At 42.0% G+C, this 21,573-nt stretch overlaps 1 long non-coding RNA gene across 1 annotated transcript; it reads left to right on the top strand.

The window, feature by feature from the left end:
* Positions 1-512: 512 nt before the first annotated feature.
* On the top strand, positions 513-4,300 carry LOC115609877. Its single transcript, XR_003992028.1, has 4 exons — positions 513-1,275; positions 2,563-2,685; positions 3,296-3,447; positions 3,989-4,300. It is a non-coding gene; the product is annotated as an uncharacterized LOC115609877 (long non-coding RNA).
* The last annotated feature ends 17,273 nt before the right edge of the window (positions 4,301-21,573 follow it).

Below are 21,573 nucleotides of genomic sequence, written 5' to 3'. Positions count from 1 at the left end.
TATTCAGTGACATCTCAGGTGCCTTCCAACCCTAACCATTCTATGATTCTGTGATCTTTCCTTCAGGTAATACATAAATTGAGAGCAAATGCCTAAAGCAATTAGCTTGTTTACAAGAACATAGGTGCCCGAGTCTGAGTAGGGAAAGAAGAGGTTAGAAAATATTTAATGTGTTACGTATATTAGAGTGGCCTGGTGGAATTTACCCTGCAATATCTAAGAAACTGAAACAATATCTGAACCATTAACGCTCATTGGTAACAAAAGAGGAGAAGGTTCTCTAGGAACTAGAAGAAAACCGACAGAACCCATCCTTCAAAAGAGGAAAAGAAAGGTTCAGGGAGATAACAAGTATATCTGTGTTACCTTGAAAGATACGCAAGACTAAATTATTAAAGAATCAATTTAGAAGGTACCTAGAGAATAATAAGTTAATAAAAACAGCCAGAGTAGATTTGTTGAGAATAAATCATGTCAAACTAACCTTGTTTCCTTCTTGACAGGATAATTATTCTCATGGATAAAGGAGACACAGTGGATACATATTGACTCTAGTAAGGCTTTTGACAGGGTCCCACTTAACATGCTCTAAAGTAAACTAAAGAAACAGATACCTACACAGAGTCATGATACGGTGAACACACACTCACATGGTTTGATGTTAAACTGGAAAAGCATTAAAAACAGGGCTCTGCAGAAATCATGTTTCTACTCAGGACTTTCATTAACAACTTGAATCATGAAACAGACATTTTCAAAGAACATTGAGGCTAGGAGGGATTACAAGCTCTTTGAGATACAGGATCAAAATTCAGAATCATACTGAGAAACAGGACTACAGGCCCAAAAACGAACCAAGAAAACATAGGTACTCAAATACAAACACTTAGCCTTAGGAAAGGGAAATTAAAAAATAAATTCTAAACTAGGGAATGAAGAGATGTGATTGCTCTAATGGAGGCATGATGAATGAAATTGTCATAATATGATGCTGTTACAAAACTAAGCAAATCACATGCGGTGCAGGGCTGACAGAAGTGTTGTAGGTAACATATGCAAGGTAATTATCCTTCCCTGCTCAGCCCTGGGATGCCAACATTGGCACTGAACGTTTTTGGGCACTGCACTTCCTGAAGCATTGCCAAACTGGGAGGAATCCAGAGGAGGGAAATCAAAAAGATAGGAGATAAAGAAAACAGCCAGAAAACAAAAGTCCATGGCTTCTGAGAAGAGATTGAAGGAAATGGCTTGCTTTGGTACAGAAAGAGACTAGAGGTAAGATGTAACAGTATTCAAAGACCTGTTAAAGGGGAAGTTGGTAACTTGTTCTCAAAGACCCTTGCAAAATAGTCTGTGATGAACTTAGTGAATTTACATTGGAGATATTTTGGGGTGTAGTATTAGGTATTATCTGTGGTGCAGTGCCTAAATATGCTACACAGAGGAGGAGTGTTTGTGGAAGGGTTTTAAGATCAAGCTAGACAAATTATTAGACATGGTCTAGGTATAATAGCCCTATCCTTCAGAGAGGAAAAAGGACTATGTGATCCCAGGAGGTCCTTACCAGGCTTGCATTGCCATTATTCTATTAAATTAAGACCAGGAACACAGCAGGGTTGACTGTTGTTATCTTTGCAGATAATTTTCAGTTCCGAGCACCAAATACACAAGGCTATTATAAGGCATCTTTTGTTTCATATGGTTGTTAGACAACCACAAGTGAAAAAAGAATGCAGTTGTGTTGTGGTGGGTTTTTTTTAACTGCCTTTAATTTGGGGCCAGTTAAGGAATAATGATACTTGGAGAACAAGATGTAATTAAGAAACTGTGGGAGGCTTGTAAAGAATTAAATCTGGAGTGTATAATGAAATCCCAATAACTTCAGCAGGCCGGTTGAGCTGGTAGCCTGGTTGGCAGAAATCAGGCAATTGCATGTACCCTTAAAGACCATTCTTAGCGTTATTGTGGAAAAGAAAACAGAGGATAAGATTCAACACAACCTTAATGTGAAAGACCAAGCATACAAGAGACTGGAAGGCAAGAAGACGCAAGGGCAAGCCATAGGAATCTTATGGCTTATAACTTTCCAGTCACTAGCAGAAACCCTGGCACCTGCTGTGGTATGCTGTTTAGAAAAGGCACTGAGTAGGAGGGAAGGAAGAAGCTGTTCCGATGAACGCATCAGAAGTTTTTTTGAGAAAGCTTCAGAAGCAAAGGGAATTAAGTTTGAATGAGTTCTAGCTTTATTCCACATTAATCTCCTGGCTATTAATCTGGAGTCATTATCCTTGAGCACCAGTGATTGCAAATGCCCTTCTTACCCTTCTGGGCAGAGGTACAGGAGCACACATTCATTGATGGGCACCACGGAGGAGCAGCAATAGTGGGCAATAAGGGTCAGATGAGGGAGGTAACTGTCCTTAGCAGATGGGATTTGTTAATTCTTTGTTCTTAAGCAGACTCCTGCTGTTACTGAGAAAGGAAAATAATATTGTGATTTTTCTGCATCTAAGGCACGCAGAATGCCTGAAATATCTGATGTATGTCTACCCTAATTTACAGGTACTCAAGAATGCTGTGTGATGTATGCCTGAGGATGAAATAGAGCTGGACCCTGAGGCACAGTGACCTGCAAGTCTTAAATGTGTCTGGTCAATTTTTAAGAGAGGCAGAAGCAGCCATAAGGTCAGAATCTTTGCCTTCTAATGCCTGAGGCTTTGAAGAGTTATTCAGGGCAATCATTTATCTTGTACCTATGAGGAGTTAAACAGCAGGGGGGTTTTAGCTTAGAGGAAGTAACAGCAAGACTTTGCTCCTGTTGAGAAAGAAGATATGACATCTTAATTAGCTAAAGGACAGAGCTAATGAGCTCTTGTGTTCAAGGTCAGGTTGGATGGGGCTTGGAGCAACCTGCTCTAGTGGAAGGTGTCCCTGCCTGTGGGAGGGGGTTGGAACTGGATGAGCTTTAAGGTCCCTTCCAACCCAAACCTGTCTGTGATACTGTGATTCTGCTAGTGATGCCTCAGAAGATCTCGCTGACCATCAGCAATAAAATAAGCAAAAGCCTAATGTATATGGGACATATTATTTCTCTACAAAGGGAAGGATTTATGCACAGTGTTTACTTTGAACTTTGGGTATTCTTGATGTATGACAAACAGCCCTTTCCTTATTAATGAATAAGATTAAAATTTAAGAAAAAGCCTTTAATCTCTTCAAGCACCTCAATAAAGTTAATATGGAATGATGCAATCTCTGTTTTCTGTATCCAAGATGCTTATTATTTCACTTCCAGACAATGAGGTAGCCTCTGCTACAGCTAGTTAAGCTCGCATTTTCTTGAAGATGAGTGGAGATGTAATCAACAGCCAGCAGCACGTTGTCCAGAGAACATGATCTGCTTATCCTCTTCGTATCAAATATCTACCCTAAGAATGCTGAAACAGTGTAAGTGTCCCTATTTATATAGCAATAATTTGAGCATCTTTTGTGACAGGAGTGCTGCAGAGAAGAGGGAAGGATCTGCAACAAGAGGACATTGATAATTTGCAAATCCTGAAAAAACTCAGCGTGGTATGTAAGAACTGAGTGTGATTTTATTTTTTTTCCCTGGCTTGTCATCACCAGTGATTAAAACTTGCCTGCAGCTTGTAGACTCTTTTTGGCTGGGATTTAATTAAACAATCCCCTCAATGAAAAGCAAAGCAAGCTAGAATCTGGTTTGTGCTTTCCTAACTGTACAGCAGTTTTTGAGCTCGTCTGACTAAGATGCAAAGAACTGTATTTTCATCTTGAAATCAGTACAGAAGATTCTGAGCAGATGCCTGTGTAAGACCAGCTGAATAATAAACACCTTACATATACGGCTACTTTCCTGGTTTCACTGACAACAGAAGTATTGTGAGAAAGAATTTGAGAAGACTCAGAAGTTTTAAAGTATTTTGACGTAGTAAGACTTTTTTATTATTATTTCTTTCTTCGCTTTTAGGTTTTAGAAATTCATCTCTGACATTCAGATTTCTGTGGCCAAAATGGACCTCTGTGCATCAGTCAGGAGTAATGCAACGCAAAGAGCATCACACAGCAATTTCTGCAGCTAGTGAAGAACTGGATTATAGCATGTTTCAAAAAGATATCCTGGCTTGTTTTTCTCTCCATTACAGATTCTGTTCTATTGCCTCAGTCCTTATCTGTAGGTATTTTGGCTTTTAGTAGTGCTTCAGTATACCAATAGAAATATCTTTCATTGAAATATGTATATATTGCTCCTCTTCTAAGTAAAAGATATATTAATTTTATGATAATTAAGATGTGCATTTTACGCATAGTATCTTGATGGTACTAATGGACTCCACACCCTCTATCAACCCAGTAGGTCAAGAAAGAGCTAAATGGGCACACAGAAATCCTTATGATGCTACTACGTCATCCAAGGTCAAAGCTGAAGGGCATTGGTGTAACAAGAAAAGCAGCTTGTTTTGCTGTGGCCTAGCCTCTCATTAGGTACATTGATAAAATACCTGTGGATATGTTGTGCTTGTGACACTTTCAGAATTTACACTATTAAGTAAAAAATGGAAAATGGATATTTATTCTCCAAAAGATCTGCCTCTAGTGGAAAAGATTGACATTAGTTTTAATCCCTCCCATATCGAAGACATCACATTACTTTTGGAGGAATCATTATGTCTTAGCAATACCAAACAGCTATCAGTGGTGACTACTTAAAGGTCACTGATTGCTAAAGCTGGTTACAGACTATATCATCCCTAGATTTTTATGTTCAGTGGAAATTCATTCCTGTGCTATTTTGGGTCTACTAACAACATTAGTCGTGATATTTTCTGCCTGCTGCCTCCTAATTTGTCAACGTTGGGCTTTTTTATGCTCGGTATCTGGGTCGAGTTTGCATTCCTTAAATGACCTCTCTGTGTTCTTTTTTTTTTTTCTGTCCCTAAAAAAGAAATGCTTCCCGCTTTTCCAGTTGATCAAGGCTTAGAAACCCACTGCCTCAGGTATTTTGAGTCTAAGAGTCTAACCTTGTTTGTCAGGATTCTTGCCAAGGGCCTTGGGATGCAAAAGAATCATAGGCACATCATCTGAGAACAGATTTTGTGTTCACACCCAGACTGAAATGACTTACTGGTTGCATAGGGAATACACATATTCACTACATCTGTCTTTAAGTCAGGAGTTCGCTCAAGTACAGAAGGAGCAAAACTTAAGATTTTTGTTTTTCAAAGAATTTTCATATATGTTCTGCTTGCCAAATTTTTTAATTCTTTTTCTGTTGCCTAATGTTTTCTAATTCACTGAATGGCAGTGTCGTGTTCAAACTAAGACAAGGTGTCTGATGACAGCACATTTCGTAGTTCGGTCTTCTTTTGTTCTGAGCATTTTCTCACCTGAAGATGAGCGGACCTGTGTTTGGATGCAAATCTTGCCAAAGTTCAACTGTATCACTTGGACATAGTCTGCAATAGTGTTGGTCAAAAGCTATGCAATTCCACAGGGATCCTTGGGAACACTTTGTCACAAGGAAGGAAAATGCCCATTTTGGTGACATTACTACCATTTAAGCATGTGGTGTTAATCTTATCAAGATACTGTGTGCTGGACAGACATCTGAATGTAGACCAACATCTTGGGGCTTTGCAAGGTGCACATACACCCATCTGGTAATTCTTATTTTCCCTAAATTTCACCTGCTCATGTCCCTGCGCTACCATTTGCTGTAGTGTTACAGCTTTTCAGCCATGTTCATTTTCTTATCATGAATACTACCAACTCCTTATTTTAAAAAAGGTGAAAGTTGGTGTTTGGATACTCTGGGAGAACTAGAGTATAGAGGGAGTTACTGGGAATATCTGGAGCCAAGGACAGCTTGGAGAGCCATTGATTTTGTCTTTGGTGCTTGGCACAGCTGAGGGTGGGAGATCCTGGGGTAGTAAGGGTCTCATACACAAGAGCCAAGGTTTAGGGGAGCTGCAGGTCAGTAGATTGGGAGGGCATCAGGAAATGGTTTTTTGGAGGCTTTCAAAACACGAGATAGGACATTGATAGGCTTTGCAGCAAAATCGTTTCATGCCAGCATTGACATACATACTTACCAGATTGCAGAGCACTGAGGCTGCTCTCACTGAGATGCAGTTTGAAAATGGAGGAAATGATCCTTTCCATCCTTCTTTCCTTCTCTGCAGCATTCATTTGAAGGCCAAGTGCAATCGGGCAATAAATCCAGTATATAAGCCACCTTGAATTTCTTAACAGTATTTTCCAAATTGAAAGCATTCAGTGGTTGTCAGATGTTGCATGTTGACCCACATTGGTACCTTCTACATTAGACATCTACGAAATTCCAGACTTATAGCATCTCAATCTTCAAGTATTTGAAGATGAACATAATTAGGACTCTTGTGAAACAACCAAACCCGAACAAAACTAGTTTTCTGATAGTCCAGTTAATTCCAGCTGCACTGGATTCAGCCCGTCAGAAAGCGCTCTGAAGTGTCCAGGCTTTAATGATATCTCACTTGATTTAGTCTGAGGGAGAAGTCTATGCTCAGAGACCCCCTCAGCAACGATGTGTGACTGAAGACCTATTTTAGATTTTGCACAGTGATGTTCATGGGGGACATCTCTGAATCACCACCTACCTTGATGAAATGCTGAGAGGATCTCTTTGCCTTGCAAAGGATGGAGATTTCCCAAAAGCCCTCCGTGTCGTGACAGCATCAGGCCAGACTTTACAGCCCAGTGAGTGTTGCATCCTGTCTGGTACAGTGAATGGTTTCTGACGTGCACAGCCTACTAACACAGGAAAAGAATCTGCTCCCTTAAAATCAGTTTCTCTTTTGATACCTAGAAACAGAGTTGCTGAAGAAAGCCTAGTTCAGTGGCTAACTGTTTTATTTTTCAGGACTGTTGAAAGCATGAGATTACTTTACACACAAGATGCCTTCCATCCTTCCGTTCACCTCTGACACAACATTCCTGTTCCGAACTGCTGAGCTGTTCTTGCTGGAAATTTCAACGAAAATAAGCATTTTTGGCAGACATTGGAAAAAAAAAAATAAAATTACAACCAGAAATAACTGTGTCGCACTGAAGACCATGGGGAGCTCTTGCATAATTTGATGTAAAGCAGCCGCTGTGACTCCCGTTCCAATTACTGTTGCTTTCTGGCAAATCAAGGATAACCAATGTAGAATTAAACCACTTGGGAAGCAGAATAAATCACAGTCATCAGGCTGCAGAGCACTTCATTAAGTAAGTTAAACTATCACCTTTCCATATTTTATTTCCATAAATAAATAAACCTTTCAAACAGAGCAGCCCAGAGGGGAGAAGGCAACATCAGCATCATCAATTCAGTGGCTGACAGGATGGAGGTAGCAACAGACTTTGGTTATGAGATCTTCCTCCTCAGCAGGGTGCACACTGCTTGCAGCTGTGTCTGATTTAGCCTCCCAAAGAGCATATGGCTCTAGTCAGGACTACATGTTAATGTGGAGAAGCATGGGACTGAGGTCAGAGAGTGGGAAGAGACGTGAAGCTGAAGAGCCATCGGGTGGTCTGAGGAGGTGAAGGAAAGGTGGGAAGAGTGTACATGATCCCATAAGGTGAAAAAATGGTTGTGGCCTAAACAGCAAGTGAACTGAGAATGGGAAACAGGAAAAAAAAAAACAAAAAAACCCCAAAACACCAGAAAAAAAGCCCCAACAAAAAACCCAAAAAAGAAAACTAAACAGAAAAAAACTCAGCCTTTTTTTTCCTTTGGCCTGGAAAAGCCTCTTGGTCTTGGCCAGGAGGAGTTCTTTGGTCATGTAGCATAAATGAATGGTGAGAATGGAGTGAGAGAAAAATGAAAAACTTGGGGGACAACCGCAGAGAGGCACTTCTTGCTCAAAGACTATGATAATGGAGGCAGAAGGTGGTTTTTAGGGTTTTACCAAGCTCTTTGAGAGGTGGTGAGGCAGGGGAGGTGTCAAGCGGAACAGGAAGACAAGACGTACTACTGGTGTGAGTGGTAGAGATTTAGCAGCCCACGCCTGGTGAGGTGGGATGAGGAGGAGAGAGAGGTATGCTCCTCTCACCAGAAGTGTTTCCTCACACCACTTCAGGTATCCCTGAGCAAAAAGCTGTGTCAGGGTAGGAGAAAAAGAAAAGAGTGGCTTGAAGCCTCCATTCCCACTCTAGATGTGGTCATAATGGGTATATTTTCTTGATCATGTATTGATCTTGGTGCTCACAGAAAGTTATATTCTGGTAGATGCAGAGGCTGAAATCTTTCATGTTCAGGTACAATCAAATGTTGCAAGCTTCTGTGGTACTAAGGTCACCTAGGGCTAATTCCTAGGATAAACAAGCAGGCCTGTCTTCATGATGATTAGATCCAACATTTTGGTGATGCCACCATTTTATTCTATCGAATAAACTGAACTCACCTACCTACTTCACATACATCAAACAGTTGTGCAGCTGCAGCTCTCAGCAATCCCTAATTCAAAGCAGTTATGTACCATTAGTTTAGAAATTCATCCTACTCCTCTACCAATTCCATGGGTTTTCCAAATCTCTCTACGAATATTTCTCTTCTTCCCATCCCTGGTTTTGAATTTTGACAGATGGAGGGATTAGAAAAAATAAAAAGGAATTGCTGTGTGATTTCTAGATACTGGTAAATACCCAGATAAAGTGACCTCAATATATTAAAGTAGTAAGTAATCTCTTAAGAAGGTTATCTAGCCTCATCTCTACTATTGAACCTTTATTTTTTTCCATAATTAGCACTGATTTGATTTTTTCCTGAAATTCCTCCTGAGTGGTCTGTCTTTGCAATGTCTAGCTGTGCCCAGTGCATGTTTTGGTGTGTGCTGCTGATAAATGGGTAGCAGCTCGATGGACAGCGAGCATTCACGTACCGCTTCAAGGACTGGAAGAGGGGGCAAAACAGGGAAGGAGAAGCTTTCAAAAGTCCCCAAAAATGATGATGCATATAATGTGAGACTGAGAGCTAATGAGACGGTAGGAAACACACAGTGCTTGTGCTGGCATATGTCTGACAGCAATACGCTTAATCGCTTAGAGGAAAAAGTGAAGACGGGGCTCTGAACTTGGCTGTATCTTGCTCCTTGTTGCATAGGGGAAAAATCAACATAATCTTCGGTAGAGTGCCTACTCTTTCTGAAAGAATAGCTCTGCAATTTTGAAGCAGTGGATCCAAACTTACATGGACTCCTTCAAGGCCTGAATGTTTTAAGAAGAGTACATCAGGGGCAGGAAGTTGAACTCAAATATCCCCCGATACTGAAGTGGTATACATTAGCACTGCTAACTTTGAGGCCAAGCCTCTAAGTTGGGCAAAACAGTACCACTGTGGAAAAGAACTGTCATGGGAAAAAGTGCTTCAGGAGCCCCACAGAACTTTGCAGAAGGAAAGGGTGGTGTGGGTTTTAAAGAGATAAGGAGGTGCCCTCCAGCTGTGCAGCATGAACTCAAGCTTTCTTTGAGCTTTCTGCTGCTGAAAGTTTCCCTGAAAGATGAGGAAACTCTTTGTATGATGGAAACAAGTGACAGCTCTATGCCTCAAAGAAATAAGATGTGAAGGTTGTCTTGTGTGAAGCTGAGACAAAAGCTTCAGTGAAAACTTTTCAGAAAGCAAATACAATGAACTTTGAGGTCCCTCTGTGCAGGCCTGCGTAAGAGCTTTCATCTGCATTGACAGATGTACCCTTCTTCCCACAGGGAAGTTAAAGAGAAAAATCCCATTTATAGTAGCCCATTTGGTATTTTAGTGCATGTCTTGCAACCATTTCCACACCAAAAACCTGAAAATTGCACCATTTGGACAGCTCTGCTTTGCTGTTGGCAAACCATGCTTGAAGATAAGTTTCTGATGTTTCCAGTTACTCACCCACAATTTTATAGGTCTAGTTTTCTGCTAACAATTTCTCTTGGCTAACAAACTGATGAAACTGGTAGAAATTGTAACTAAACTAGTAAATAGCAAATCCTGCTGCTCTTCTTAATTGTCATTGCTGCCTGCTTGCCATTATTTTATCACAGGCATCATAGAAGTCCAAAACTGAAGGCGGGCATGGATTCTGTCATGGCAAAGCCTCTAAAAAATGAGCTAAATAATACAGTCTTCCAAGTTGTGACACTAAAGCAATCACGACTGCATCAGACAACAATATCTGTGAGAAAGTCATAAATCACCTTGAGTCTAGTTCAGAGCAGGAAGAAATGCCTCCTATGAACACATTATTCAGTATTTGTTTTTAGGTGCGTTCTCAGACCTTACTGTAGCCAGGGATGGGAAACTAAACTTTACGACCACTTTCCTAAAACAGCTTAAAAAAGTTTATGAGAAAAGGGTAAAGTTTCCATAAATGAATCAGAACCGCATTTTGAAAGCAGATGCTAATCCTTCTGCTAGGAGACTGTCTAAATGTCCAAGTCTATGTGTACTTTGAAGAACTGGGTCCTAAGTGATCTGGTTATTCAAAATCCCATTGTGAAAAAGACACAGCCACTTAGAAGTCTATTTTTCTAAGCTTTCATAAAGGGATACACATTATGCCCTACAGTATTTTTTATGTCCATAAATCTATATACAGAACTGTGTCTTTTTAAAATACAGATTTTACTACAGTTTGACCTTTTGGATTACAACCAGCAGGTAGTGAGTTGAACTCAGCTTTTATAACATTCAAAATGGCTGGTGCTCTGGTCAGTGGCGTGGCTGCAGACTCTGCTCTGGTGAGGCTTCTTGGGCCACATTCTCACTTGAGCCTCTAAGTAAGCCACAAAGTTACCTCCCCAGGATGTAAGAATGCCCACAAAAAGCAGCGAGTGTAGTAACTTCACAGGCCTGAAGGACCTACCTGTGTGTGAAGGCCTGTCTAAGCCAACAAGTATAATGGTCCAAATGGCCAATTTATACTCATTATGGCTTTGCTCATGTCAATGTTGCATGCTTGTATTACACCAGGAACAGCTTCACTGAGCTTCTGTAGGACTACTTTACAAAGTTAACCACGTATGCAAGCCTTTGCAGACCCACTCCAGCAGAAACGGCCGATTAGTCATTAGTCATATTTTAAAGACTTAAGAGGGACATAAATGATGCATAAGTTTTCACACAGGTTGTATACACAGATATACATTTCAATAGTGTTGTTAGTGCTATTTGAAGTATTTATAGAAGTGCTTTGCATTCAGTGGTGAGTTAAAAAAAAAGACAAGGAATCTGTCCTTCAGCCATCATCTTAAAGGGATATATCTTTTCTACTGTTTCCCCTGAGGCCCTTCCCACGATAGCTGCAATACTCAGACATGGAAGGTTAATTAGTGAATGTTTGTAAAGGACTTTGAAGATGAAAAGCTTTTTTTTCTTGTTTGGTTTTTTTTTTTAATGCTAATCATGCTTATGATTATGGAGGTGGGATTTCTGACAGCTCTGTTGTTTTGCAGGCTGCACTGAAGGTGGTTTGCTGTGAATCCAGTTTGCTGCCAGGTATTCAGTGGCAAGTTTACCTGCTCCGCTTTGCCAGTGTACCTGCTGCTGCCTTTTGTTATCCTCCATCTCCCCCTGGACCAGCACTGCTGAGGGTGCCTGGGCTCAAGTGCCACATTGCACACCACCAGCAAACACCACAATGGGCCAAGTGGAAGAACCTCCTTGTTTGTAACAATGAAGTCCACCAGAGTTTCTCCTTGACTTCAACAAGCAACAGAAACATAACCTAGCAAGCCAAGATATGAAGCTTACTGAACTGTGTCTTTGAGACTAGCTCTTCTCATCTACAAAGGCAACCCACACTGACGTTCTGCTTAGCATAATACATCCTACCCTTGCAAGATTGAAAAGATGTGACAGCAGCTTTGCCACTGGCAAGTTAAAGAAAACCCTCTTTCCATGAAATACAAAATGACAACATTTAAAGAGCCAAGTGCTAAACGGTCTGCACTAGTGCATGTTATTCATTTGAACGCAAGAGCTCAGCATCAACACCAGGCTTTGAATCTAATTCTCAGAGTTTTCTGCTATTTCAATACAGAAACTTCCCCTTCTCTCCATAAAATTAATTAGGTCATTCTTTATCTACCACATATGCTTCCACAGGAACTGAAGCATGGAACAAGGCAAACAGCAGTCTCCATCACACAAGTGAGCATATTTTCATATTCAATAAAATTAGCTAATGTTATTTTGCCAGCATTCTTGATGTGCCTAATTTATTAAGCTTTCATTAAGGTAGACCACTGCAGTACTGGAAAATTCTATACTTTTATGAAACAGGTTATATGGGTAAAAATATGTTTTGGGGCTTTTACACATTTGAATGCATTTATAGGCGAGACATGAGGATACCTTGAGAGGATGCAAATAGCAACTATTAGACTTCATCTTAGCTAATGATAGTTACTTGATTGCTTGTTGCTCCATTCACCTGCTTTGCTTCTCCACATGGTGAAATGCACCTTCCCTATAAAAAGCATCCAGGGCATTATGACAGAGGGTCGTCATTGGAGCAAACCAGCAGTGTTACCGAGACACTTTGTAGTGAGATAGAGCAATGTGCAAAGTGAGAATTTTCTAATGCTGCAAGCTCCCTGCAAAATGAGAAATCAAGGCATTTCCCGAGCAAAGAGCAAATTCACAGTCAAGAAGCCTCTTTAGCCCAACTCGTGTTAAAATATTTATTGTAGAGTAATATGGCGTTGGAGGGAAGGCATTTAGATCACATAAATAATTATCCCTCTTTTTCTCGAAATTATATTATAAACTATCTCTACAAGTTTATTGAGCACTAATTTCTCACCACCTATTTGTAAACAGTCACTCTCTGTATTTATGTTTTCAATATAAAGAGTGTTGCTATTTCAAGGCAAAAATCATAGTCAACATGATAGAAGACAAGCCCTAAATTCATAAACTGATATAAAGCACTGCTGGCTCAATGGATGTAAATCAGCAGGGCTCCAATCTGACCCCACTGCGTTATACTCACTGGAGAGCTGAAGCAACCCCAGCAACAGGGAATAACTCTTCTGCTAGGTGAATGCAGTAGCCTGCCAGAAGTGTTTCTAGGGCAGCTGGAGCCAGGTTTGCCCTCTAGTTTCCATCAGTATTATTAAAATTCTGGCTGGGTGTCATCAGACCAAAAGTCTATATATAAACATCTTTCCTCTCCCAATGGCTAAAAGTAGGTGCTCAAGGAAAGTGAGTAAGAAAGAAGGCACCCATGCTCTTGGGATAATTCAGTTTATAACAAACCTATTTATTAATTTCCCAATAGCCTCTGGGTAATTCTTTGGTGTTTCTTTGTGTGGGAAAGCATAAATTTAAGTTGTGGTCATTAAATTAGTTTAGAATAGATATTAAAAGGATAGCAGTCTTTCCCCTAAGAAAGTTTTCAAAGTGAACATTTCAAATGACAACCACAATACTCAGTAACTCTGCACTGAGGATGAAACATCATCTATGATGAGGTAATATCTTCTCTATTTAAGCAGCATATAGGCTTGCAAAAGAGAATACTGCATCCTGCAAGACGTATACATGCCTGTGCCCTGTTCTATCTGCTGAGCAAACCAGAAGATCACATATCCAGCATCTCTTTGCAGAAGGCACAGTTGGTACAGGGGTCTTCTTTTCCATGCAAGACCAAACACATCAATTTCAAGGGGACCTAACTGAGCTAGATACCTACGAAGCCTTGCTAAGAAACATGCAGTACACAAACCAGTCTGCAGTCTGTATGCAGTTCAGCTACAGAGCTAATGGTGTGAAATTGCACTGACCCTTTGTTAAAGGAGCTGTATAAAAGGCTGCCATCACCTCAGCTGAAGTCTTAAACATGGGCTCAAAATCGACTTCTGTAGGTATTTCATCCAAGCTATCTTTTCCTACAGTACAGACATTAATTTACTATGAATAGACTGAGGAAAAAAAGTGACCTAAATTGCTGAAAAATTACCTTTGTCCAAGTTACTTTCCTTTTTTGAGTCTTCTTACATTAACAAGCAAGCCACTTCCTCTTCAGCATGATCCAGCTCACTGCAACGTGCTGTCCCTGACCTATGCCTGTGGGCCCTGTTCTGTAAGGAGCAGGAAAAAGATGTCCCTGGATCTGATGGCAAAGGAACAGACAACACAGCTACTCAAGCCCCAAGCACAGTAGCTACCCCAACTCCAGTGACAAAGGGAATTAAAAAAAAAAAAATCTAACACCTGAGTCATCCTCTCCATTTCTGTTCTAAATATATCTATTTTCAGAGGGAAAATGCATCGGTTGCAACAGAGATTAAGAATATTGTATTCTACATTTCCTTTAATTATTACTTGCAGTCCAAAACAAATTTTCTCAAGCTATTAGAAACAAGTACTATCTGTCTTTCTTTCCTTGATCATGCCCTCCAAATATCTTTTAATTGCACTTCATCTGTAGCTGGATGTTCTACACGGGGTGCTCTCCAGAACAGTACGACCAACATGGATATCCTCAGTTACTTACCCGTCTAAAACTCCATCTGTCAAAAGCCTCACTGGACAGCACCCTCCAGTGACCGAGACGCCAGCTCCGTAAGTGCAAATGTCCAGATCCTGCTCCTAAGCCTAATGTGTTAGGACAGAAGCCAGGAGCTGGGCATGTCCTACAGAGGGTGCCCTCCAGAACAGTGCCATCAACATGGCAATCCACCCTTGCTTAGACATGTAAACCTCCATATGTATACAACCATGCAGGGCAGCGCTCTCAGATGCCCCATAAACCAGGTCCCTAAGTGTGAATGTCCAGATCCTGTTACTAAGCCTAATGTGTCAGGACAAAAACAAATAGTTGGGCACATTCTACACAGGGTGCCCTCAGGAACAGTGCCACCAGCATGGACATCCTCAATTAATCACCCACCTAAACCTCCATCTGTGTAAAGCCTCAGCGGACACCACTCTCTGGTGACTGGCACACCAGCTCCCTAAGTGTGAATGTCCAGATCCTGCTCCTAAGACTAATGTGTTAGGACAGAAACCAGGAGCCGGGCATGATGTACACATGGTGCCTTCCAGAACAGTGCCACCAACATGGATATCCTCACTTATTTACCCACCTAAACCTCCATCTGTGTAAAGCCTCACTGGACACTACTCTCTGGTGACCAACACACCAGCTCCCTAAGTGTGAATGTCCAGACACCACACACACCAAGTTTCTCATACTCATTGCCAGCTGGCAGCAGAGGTCAAAGGCAATTGGGGCCTCTTCAGGTCTACAAGCCATGATTTGTCTGCTGAGGAAGGGTTTTAAATGATCTTTTATGACATCCTCAGCTCTGCCAGTAGTAAGGCACAGGGTCCATAAATTCAGAGTCAGCTTCCAGCCAGGGTACAGAATGCAGGAGCAGCAGAGTGAAACAGAATCCATGTCCTGGACAATAAAACCCACCATAACGCAGCTGAAGACAATCATCTGCAAAAGCTGCCTGTGACACTCAAACCTGTCATCACCTTTGGCAACCCCTATGAGAAGCAAACTCAACAGCCTTCATTGCCAGGAAATATTAAGCACCTGCTGAAGAAAACAGCTTCTTCCAAGTATCTGGAAGTGGCTGCCTGAAGTTAATCATCTCTTCCTGAAGTGTAGTGATAGGACAAGGGGCAAAGAGTTTAAACTGAATCAGGGGAAGTTCAGCTTAGGTAAAAGGAAGAAGTTCTTTACTGTAAGGGTGGTGGGATACTGAAACAGGTTGCCCAAGGAAGCTGTGAATGCTCCATCCCTGGTATTGCTCAAGGCCAGGTTGGACAGAGCCTGCGGTGACATGATCTAGGGTAAGGTGTCCCTGCCCATGACAGTGCGGTTGGAACTGAGTGATCTTAAAGTCCTTTCCAACCCAAACCGTTCTGTGATTCCATGATTTGAAGTTTAACTAGCCATTTGCATTAAGAGTTCCGCAGAAGCACTGCAGTTATAAATCAGGATTTTAAAAATTTCAGGATTTGAAACATTAAACAATTCGAAGTAATTATTAATGTTTTAATTCATGGGGTTTTGATTGCTTCTAGGTGTTGCTAAGGGCACCTGGGATACCCACCCTCCCCTTATGACAGTCTCCCTGGACACTAGAAATCCCTTCAATAGTTTCTCACATCAGTTAAGTGCACACAGAAGGTGAGAGCCATGGATAAGTGGGAGGTGTTGCTTTTAAAGCATGATGCTCTTCAGATAAAGCAGCACACTCTGCTCCTGCAGCAGCATGCCTGCTCTCAAATACCCCTGCAGCCAGCCTGCCATCTTTTCAAAGGAACACAGGAGCCTCAACACTGCAAACAACTGCTTCTGCCTCTGAACAGCTTTGGCTGTAGTCCTCAGGCAAACCAGCTCCTGGCACAGTTAACTCCCAAGAGAATCTGCAGCAACTGGGAACTGACAGACCACAGTGGATCTGAACAGCGGGTGCCTTCATCTCACACCCTGGGGGTGAGGGGAATTCCTGTTGTCTAATCTCAGGCACTGTGCAACGTCTCGGTTAATAAAGCCAAGGCTTTCTAGGCTGTTGGTCACATATCTAAACTGCGTGCGCCCAAGCAGACCACACCTAAGGAAGAAGCAGCCTCCAGAATACATAACAACCGAGTTCCTGCAGCACCATCCATGCACACCCTCCAAACCTGATGTCATGCCCAAGAGAAAGGAGCCTGTAGCCCCGCCATACAAGAGATGTTACAGCCATGGCGAAACTCACCAGCCAAAATCCCGCAGCACTGGTATCCCACGAGAGCTGAGGTGTCCTTCATGAGCTCAGTGGAACACTCAAACAGCAGCTGAGGGACGGTCAGCTCAGCTAAGTGGCACCAGGACAAAACTGATGCAGTACTAAGGATCACTGTGTTTCTGTCACAGGCATCACCTACATACAGTGAGCTCCAAAACAGTGCCACCATCATGGCAATCCACCCTCGCTTTGCCACCCAAAACTCCATCTGCAAACTGCCTGTCTGGTGCCCACTCTCGGGTGTCCTGGAGCACGGCTCACAGAGTGCGAGTGTCCAGCCCCTGCTCCCACAGCCAAGGAGCCAGGTCAGAAAGCTGGTGCTGGGTATTACTTACACAGGGTGAACTCTGCAACGGTGCCACCAACATGGCAATCCTCCCTTGCTTTGCCACCTAAACACCATCTGAGTACTAACTCTCCGGTACCCACCCTTGGGTATCCTGGGGCAAATACTGTTGGTTTTGCTTTATTGAATCATGGAATAGTTTGGGTTGGACAGCACAACTGCTGCACAAGTCACATGGGAGTACCTCCAAGAAGAAAAAAAGCCCACCCTTTGTTCCATCTGCTCACATGCTCTCCTCAGACATCACACAGAAGCTACAAGCAGCGCAGAAAGGTTTACTAAAGCCATAAATAACTTTGTTATATCTGATGCTTTCAGAAAGCATTCTATAAAACTTAATGCTGGTGCTACTACCACATGCTAGTATACACAGTAAGAGATGTTTCATACCGGTCTTTCTCTAAAGGACATCAAAAAGGCCTTCTATATAGGAAACAATACTTCCATACACAACAGAGCTTCTAGGAGATCCAGCATCCTGTTTAAAAAACACTCAAAAGAAATTGTCTATTCAATACATATTACAGATCTCAGCATTTCTTTGTAGCCTAGTTCACAAGGGAAAACTGTTATTTGTCATAAAGGTTGACTTCCACTAATATCACCTATCCAGACAGGGAAGTCATCTTCTCTCTTTAACCCTTTCTGTGCTACAGGCATCAGGCAGAAGAGATAACAGGCTATTGCTCATCCTGCCTCTTTTATCCCAGCTGGTGGTTTGCCCCACCCCTGCCCCAGGGCATTGAGGGAGGGGTTGTGGGTGTTGCCTGGGGTATATAAAGCACAGTGTTTCAGTAGGGAGCTCATTCAGCTCTTGGGCTTCAACAGGGTCAGTTTCCTGGTGTTTGTTTTGTCTTTTGTAGCTTTTGAGTCTTGTGATGTTTTGTGCTGTTGTTCTTTGATGTTTACTGAAGTGGAGTTAGCTGAGTGAATTGCTTCAATGCATGGCATGGTTTACCATTGTATGCTTTAATAAGTATCTCTGTAAGGTTGTCTTTTCTGTGGTGTTATGTTTATAGGAGGTGTTTAGGGTTCCAAAGTTTGTTTATTGGTGTGTTCTATTTTTTTATTGTTGGGCACTGAATGTTTTCTTTACTGAAGACAGAGTTTTGAGGTTACTTTTTACTGCTTTTGTTCTGGTTTTGATTATTAGCTGAAATATTTCTTGCTAGGAAAACTAAAGTAAAGCAGTAATAAGAAGGTGGAGCTGGGAGTCATTTATTTAGGTGTCAGTAGCTTTGTGAAGGTAGAAGCGTGTGGGTCTGATTGCCCATCACCCATGCAGAGGATCTCATGAATAGTTCCACCAACATGGCAATCTTTTCATGCTTTGCTGCCTAAACCTTACTCTCTGTAAAACTACTCCATAAAACATAGTTGGGTGTCCTGGAGCAGATCTCCCAGAGTGCAGACATCCAGCCCCTGCTCCTATGCCTAAGGTGCCAGTACAGAAAGCTGCTGCTGGTTAACCCTTATACCTGGGTGCCTCTGGAATGGTGTCGTCACCAAGGCAGTTCACCCTAGTTTATACCACACCAGCCCCCTGAAGCCCCATTTGTATCCTGCCCTTGTGTTGAGTGCTCTTGAGTGTCCTGAAGCACACCACCTGAAGCAGAGTGCAAATGTTCAGCCCCTGCTCCCACAGCCAAGGAGGCAGAACAGAAAGCTGGTGCTGGGCATTACCTACACAGGGTATGCTCCACAATGGTGCCACCAACATGGCAATCAGACCTTGCTTAGCTCCCTAAAGCTCTCTCTGCCTACTGCCTCTGAGTGCTCTTGAGTGTCCTGGAGCAAAGCTCACAGAGTGCAAATGTCCAGGCCCTTCTCGTGCGCCCGGAGTGCCAGGACAGAAAGGTGCAGCTGGGCAGCACCTCCACATGGAGACCACCGGAACATTGCTGCCAACATGGCAATCCTCCCTTCCTTTCTTATCTCAAACTCCATCTCTGAACTGCTCCTCTGCTGAGTGAACTTGAGTGTCCTGGATCACAACTGGCAGAGTGCAAATGTCCAGCTCCCACTCATATGCCTGAGGTGCCAGGACAGGAAGCTGGTGCTGGGCATCACCTACACATGGAGACCTCTGGAACAGTGCCACTAATATGGCAATCAAACCTGTGTAGGTGATGCCCAGCAGCAGCTTTCTGTCCTAGCTCTTTGGCTCTCCTTAGAGCTTTTCTGGAATGAATGATTTCAGTGGTCTGTGCCTCAGTTTCCCTACCTGTAAACCAGGAACAATAGCAGTTTCCCCTGCTTCTCTGGGGTTTCCAATTTACTATTTTTATTTAACCCCCCTCTATGTTTCTTTGGAAAGCAGCTACCACTAGTTAATACTAAGTAGTCCTTTTCAGTCTCAGGTTTGAGTCAGCTACACAGGCATCAGCTATTCTGTGCTGCAGCGAAGAGAGTGTGCTAGTGACACCAGTCCTCCTCAGGTAGTAACAAAAGGGTACAAAGGAAAATAAGGGGAAACTAAAAAAGTCTGAAGCCATTTTTCAGTGTTCCAGCACATTCTCCAAAATGTTTGCATCTTTGTGGCACTCCCTGATGTTCTGAAGAGCTTTGATGATGCTGGATTGTATTAGCAAATAGGTTTACACCACTCTAGTAATGCTTTTGCTGGTCTGATGTTGTCAATTCTCATTTGTTTTTCCTCAGCCCTATTGCTGCTCTTGTCTGCATGTGATCATCCAGAGCAAGACTAGAGGAAATCCAGGGAAGACTGCTGGAATACCTTCCCTCCTCTCCCTATGTAACAGAAACTTGATCATCCAACAGTAAGTAATATTTATATGCTTTTATACATCATACATAACCTGTAAAACTGCTTTATTTCCAAGTTACCGTCCTGTATTACCCAGAAGCAACCGAGAAGTTTTGGGTTAGCTTTGTATATACATATTGATGAGAAATCTGAAGCATGCTTTTCTGTAGAAAATAGAGTCTGTTTATATCAGACTCAAATATATCTGGGAAAGATGTTGTTCCTTATGCTCCTGCTGACGTCTGTTTAGAAGAGATCCCAAGCAAGGATGGCTCTGTCTAAACAACAAGTAGTATTAGTTTGGGACCATTTTATTCACTGGAAAGACTTTTGAAGAAACCTTTCAGCCTATTGGGAATCTGATGTGAGATGTAAAGGGCTTTGCTAATGTTTAGTGGGACTTGAATGCTTGCGATGGAAGGGAAACAAGAAAGAAATAGTCATGTAGTTGCATGAGCTGAAGAAAGTGCTTAGTAACTTCGAAATAACTTTGGATTCTTAAAGTTTGTTCTGACAGAAGTTTCCTTGCTCTCTTGGGTTAACAGACGGGTTTCTGTTAGCCTGGGAAAAGCATTTCTAAATATTGAAGGAGCTGGTAACACCGTGATTTGAAGTGTGGCACCTATCTACCTTCCCTTTCCTAGCAGTTCATCTGTTTGTTCTGGTTAAGCTTGGTACTGGGATTTGCAAGTGATGTCCAGAAATGTCCGGTCTGCCTTGCAATGATTTCTCTATAACCTGGAAATGCAGAGGAGTGGCCACTGCAGGTTGTAAGGGTTGCATTGATAAGACACGTTTTGTCCTGGTCAGTTGGAGGCTGGCTTTGGAAGAGGCAAATGGATGGAGTGATTACTCATGAGTAAGAAAAGGACTGATAATAACTCCTGTTCAAGATGTGGCAAACAAGCTGAGGAATGGTTTTTTGATGGCAGATTGTTGTGTTGCTTTGGGTTTGATACTGTATTTTTTGAGGCTTCCTCTACTATAGTTCTAGCAGTTTGTGTAATGCTCTTTCCACAGAATACACAGTAGAATGAAACATGAAGGATTATGCTCTTTCCTAAACTGTTTAAATGACTTACTTAACATTGGGTTTTACTGAGCATGTTGGGATTGGAGACACACCATGAGCGAGAAATAGAATGTAATAGGAAGGAATATACCTCTCTGGAGTAGTCAAGCTGTGAGATTAAAACCAATGGGGTTTAGAACAGATGAATGGATGCAATGGGGAAGGAAATTACCAGTTTCTTGTTCTTCCCCCACCCTTCAAGAAGAGAAAAGAACTTAAAAAACCTTAAAATTCATCCCACAACTTGAAATTTTATAGCAATATTCAAATGCCATAATCAGTTTTGCAAAGATTAAAAGGAATAACCAAGAGGAAGGTGATGGAAATGGATGGATGCTGCGGCGGGGCTGTGTGGAGAGGGAGAGTCAGTTGAGGTTGAGATGACTTAACCCTAAAATACATTGATGGAGTGTATGAATGTATCCTCTGGGCTGTAGGAGTTCCCAGACTGTTTCCCTTGAGATGGAAGCAGTTTAATCTTTAAAAGTAATAATGAAAGGGCAAACTGTAAATGAGACCTTCTGGCAGAGTGACGAGGCTGCGGTCCCAGGTGGAGATGCACATGCTCGCATGACAACTGAGGTCATTAAAATAAAGAGTGTAAATTGA

Source organism: Strigops habroptila, chromosome 1 (assembly GCF_004027225.2).
Source record: "Strigops habroptila isolate Jane chromosome 1, bStrHab1.2.pri, whole genome shotgun sequence".
In the NCBI taxonomy this organism is placed as follows: domain Eukaryota; kingdom Metazoa; phylum Chordata; class Aves; order Psittaciformes; family Psittacidae; genus Strigops; species Strigops habroptila.
This window is presented reverse-complemented; position numbering and strand designations above follow the sequence as displayed.